A 4,980-nucleotide genomic window follows, 5' to 3' on the forward strand; every position below is an offset into this window, starting at 1 on the left:
CCGGACACCACCGAGGATGCGGGTCTGAGCTGCAAACGTCCAGATACCCAAGTAAGTAATCCCGTGGCCAAACATGTTGTTTTTTTATTCATCACAACATCATTCTAAAAGGTCGGTCTTTGACCAGGACTGGGCAACAAAGGCGAAGATGATCAGGTGTTCGGCCCCCCTTCCCGAAGGCTCAGCAAATCTAGTACTAGCTAGAATGCTCGAGCCGGCGCCTTATCAGGCGCCCTCAGGGGAAGATAAAGGGGGGAATAAAGAGGCTGAAAGCAGGCCTCACTCATTATTCATCCAAACCGGCGGAATTAGCGCCTCCGCGAAGGAGGATAACCAGGGAGAAGAATCTGAAATTCCCTCTCCCGAAGGAAGGAAGAGGACCACCTCTGAAGACCTGGAAACAAAGGTTTCCAAACGGTGGAAGAAATCTTCGCCAGAGGGTCCTGCCTCGGAGGGTACTCTTGCCGCACAGTGCCTGCAAGGGGATCAGCCCTCTACCGAGCTGTAAGTAAACAAAAAGTACTTAATAGTAAAAATATCCTACATTACTTCTGAAGACAATAATCGAAGCATATATCTTTGTAGTTCGGATCGTAGCCCTTCTCGACAGAGTTCGTCTTCGAGGGATCTTCTTCCAGAGATGATGGAGACCGAAACACCCCCCCATGCCACCCCGCCTCATGAGGCGGACGACCCTGAAGTGTCGTCGCGGAGGGTTTCTCCTGATCCGTCAAGGCCAGAGGGTAATCCTTCGGCCACCCGAAGTCCTTAGTATTCGGCTCCTAAAGAGAGCAACAGAAAGAGTCCGGAACAGTCCGGTGTGTGATCGGATGCACTGAAGGATCTTCTGGAGCAAGCGGCCATCTCAGAAGCGCATCATACACTAATGGGTACAGTGATTGAGAGGATTTCATCCGCCGAAAGCGGGTTGCACGAAGCTTTTATGAGTCTGTTGAAAGGCTTTGAGGTACGTGAAATAGTGTATGTTTTTTACAGTACCGCACACGTTAGGTGTGCCCTATGCAGATAGTAGCCCTTGAGACTCTAGTTGCCGTCGAGAACGGCGGCAAACAGAGGATCATAGTCCCAGGTAATAATCAGGCCGTCTTCATGTGCAGGTGGCTGAAGGTCCGGTGGCTAGCCGGACTGATGAGTTTGCTGAGCTGAAGCGGCAATTTGATGCGGCAGATGCCGACATCGTGCTTGTCAACAAGCGGCTCGACGAGGCAAAGGGTATGTGATTTCTCCGGTGATCAACACATAGTAAGAGGAGCATGATGCCAGTATCTTTAATATGTTGTGACTGCAGATGGAGCTGCCGCCGTGTAGACCCTTCGGGCGGAACTTGCCCGAGCCAAGGAACAAGCCAGGAATAGTGATGCGGCCGCTCTAAAGGCAGTCGAAGAGCTGAGGGCCGAACAGGCTGCGCATTGCCAAAGCAAGGAAAAAATAGCCAAGATGGCCTATGAGTTGAAAGATGCCGCCGACCGTTACCAGCTTCTTGAAAAAGAAAGCCGAGCAAAGGCGACGGACCTGGAGAAGGCCATGGTAGCATCCAAGGAAGCCCGCTCCAAAATCAGAGCGGCGAGGGAGGAGCTGCGTCAAGCTGGAGATATCGCGGCTGGGAAGCCCTTTTTGTTGTGGACGAAGTTTGGAGATCCGAAGTATGCCCCTCTTGATCAACTATGGAGTTCTGCAGACGCATACGTGGATTTGGCAGCAAGTGCTGCTGATGCGAGCAAGTACTTCAAGGATCAAAAAGATCATGAAGTGGAAAAGTTGTTCTGGTCACAGTTCCATGTTCCAGTGCGTCCGCTACTGTTGAATGAGTGAATGGCCGAGTGGACCGAGCTCCATAGGTTGTCCGGGCTTTCCATGAGGTCTGTTGTGGATCATCTGTGGCTGGAAGGGCCAAGGCCAAATAGTTATTTTAGTTTAGTGCAACAGTTCCTTGGTGCTGTGCTGCACATCGACGCTATGAAGAGGTCGGCGTGCATAGAGGGTGCGCGTATGGCACTTGCCCGTGTCAAGACATACTGGGCAGAGATGGAGGCCACCGCTATTGCAACCCAGAGTTCGGTCGTAGGCCGAGTAGCTGCCGAGCACTACTTTGAAGAAGTCCTTGAAGGCGCTCGTTCAATAGAGGCTCAGTGCTCGAAGAATATTATGTTCGAGTGACATGCATTCCTATTGTAAAAATAATGTGTTATTGAATTATAAAGGTTGTGTTTATACTTTTGCCTGAAAGTATTATGATGCCTCATGTGCGGCCGTTTATGTATATATGTATATAACCTGAAAGTTTGCAGTCGCCGGCTTCAACCCCCACGCATATAATGTGGGGGTGTTCGCAAAAAACCTGTATTCACACTTGATCCAACGTCTTGGTCCATTAAGGAGGTGGTAGCGCAGCGAACGAGGCAATCGTACTATATTGCTTTAACACTTTCACTTAGCCATAGGAGTTTGACGGTGGGACTACTATATAGCCCCTGGTACCTCCGTGCTCGCCCGAATACGGTGCGCGTACGTACATGACCTGGAAACGGCCCTTCGTTAATGCGGAGGAATCCCGAAGATTCCGCTAAGTCATCGAGTGGTTGACCAGTCTCGCGCTTTATCATGACAGTCAGTTTTCGGCTTTCTCTACTGAGGTGCTCATCTGGATGAACCAGGGCACAATCACAGTAGTTCTCCTGGTTCCGCCTCAGCTGATAGAGCGGAACGTAAGGTAGCAAAACACGGGAGCCGGGCAAACCCAATATTTGACCAAAGACATGATTCAGAGCTGATGCATATAAGGCCAAACTCGCGACGCCGAACACTCCCTAAGGTATCCGGTCTTTATAACATATATCGGGTTGACCAATGCCCTTAATAATAAACCCCGAGTGTCCAAGTACGTGCAATATTCTGACGTGGTGAAGTGCCAATAACGTCAACATCCTTCTCGGTTGTATTGAGTATCCGGAGGATGTGAACAACAAGAGACAGTAAAAAAGGTTTACGCAGGGTGGTCTTAATCTGAAAAGAAATCTTTGAGCGGGTCCCTGCTGCACGTCTGCGCCTGTGTCTCCATTGTGCCGTGTCCTGGATGGGTGCCTCACGATTGTCATCTGTAGAAGAGAAGAACTTAGGTAAAAGTTGTCATGCCAAAAAATTGGTTATTCTCGATAAACCATTAAAATTCAAGATAAGTCAAGTTGAGCCGAACTAGCCCTGATTACACGCGGGAAGCCCCTGGTACCGTCTATGAAGGTTTAACCATCAAACCAATCTCAGGTATATCGATGCGCCGGACTCGCCGAACCGTGTCCGCGGTCTTGACGACCTGTCATTTATTCTGGTTGGTGAGGCCGGCTAGTGCTCGGCTGTTAAAGCCGCCGCACGTTCTTCTACGCATAGAGAACGCCCAATATCTCCACTAACTGTGATGGTGCCATGTGGACCAGGCATCTTAAGCTTAAGAGAAGCGTAATGTGGTACCGCATTAAAACGAGCAAAAGTTGTTCTTCCACGTAGTGCTTGATAGCCGCTTCGGAATGGAGCAATGTCGAAGTCTAACTTCTCACTTCGGTAGTTGTCGGGTGAACCAAATACAACCTCTAGTATTAGAGAGCCCGTGGAGCGGGCCTCTGGGCCTGGTATTACTCCCTTGAAGGTAGTATTACTATGGCTGATTTTTGTCAGGTCTATCCCCATTTTGCGGACTGTGTCCTGATATATCAGATTTATACCACTGCCTCCGTCCATTAGGACTCGTGTGATATGGTATCCGTTTATTATTGGGTCTAACACCAAGGCGGCCAATCCTTCATGTCGAATGCTTGTCGGGTGATCCCTGCGATCAAAAGTGATCGGGCAGGCCAACCAGGGTTTGAACTTAGGGGTGACAGGCTCTACGATGCGTATGTCTCGGAGTGCATGTTTGCTTCTCCTCTTTGTCACGTGGATCATGTTTACTGTTTTAACCTATGGTGGGAATTTTTTCTATTCTCCAGTGCTTTGCTGGCGAGGTTTGTCCTCGTCTTCGCTTGGTGTCTCCCTCCCCTTGTGTTTGGCGTTTAGCCTACCGGCCTACTCGAAGACCCAGCATTCTCTGTGGGTGTGATTTGCAGGTTTATCGGGGGTGCCATGAATCTGACATAGTTTGTCTAGAATCTTGTTTAGGCTGGACGGTCCATCTCTGCTGCCTTTGAAAGGCTTTTTCCGCTGACCTGGTTGAGAGCCCCTGAATCCAGCGTTTACCGCTGTATTATCTGGGTTGTCTTCTTTATTTTGACGCTTGCTTTTACTGCGTCGTGGTTTTCCATTGCCATCCCTGACTTCGGATGTGCTTGGGTCGCTAGTGCTACTGCGGGCTAACCAGCTATCTTCACCCACGCAAAAGCGGGTCATGAGGCTTGTCAGGGCTGCCATTGTTCTCAGTTTTTCTTGGCCGAGGTGTCTGGCGAGCCATTCATCTCGGACGCTGTGCTTGAAAGCTGCTAAGGCTTCGGCGTCCGGACAGTCGACGATTTGGTTCTTCTTAGTGAGAAACCTATTCCAAAGCTTTTGGGCTGACTCTCTGGGCTGTTGAATTATATGACTTAAATCGTCTGCATCCGAAGGTCGAACATAGGTCCCTTGAAAATTAGCCCGAAAAGCATCCTCGAGCTCCTCCCAACTTCTAATTGAGTTTTCGGGGAGGCTTTCCAGCCTGTGCCGAGCTAGTCCTTTAAGCTTGAGGGGCAATTACTTGATGCCGTGGAGATCGTCTCCGCGAGCCATATGGATATGGAGGATAAAGTCCTCAATCTAGACCCCAGGGTCTATGGTCCCGTCGTACGCCTCTATGTTCACCGGTTTGAATCCTTCTGGAAATTCGTGGTCCAGCACCTCATCAGTGAAACATAGGGGGTGTGCGGCACCCCTGTATTTGGATGTATCATGGCGTTCGGACGGTTGTAGTATTCGATTTTGGTTTTGTGCCGGAGCGCG

Source organism: Triticum urartu, chromosome 6A (genome assembly GCF_056163025.1).
Source record: "Triticum urartu cultivar PI428250 chromosome 6A, HENAU_Tu73, whole genome shotgun sequence".
In the NCBI taxonomy this organism is placed as follows: Eukaryota; Viridiplantae; Streptophyta; class Magnoliopsida; order Poales; family Poaceae; genus Triticum; species Triticum urartu.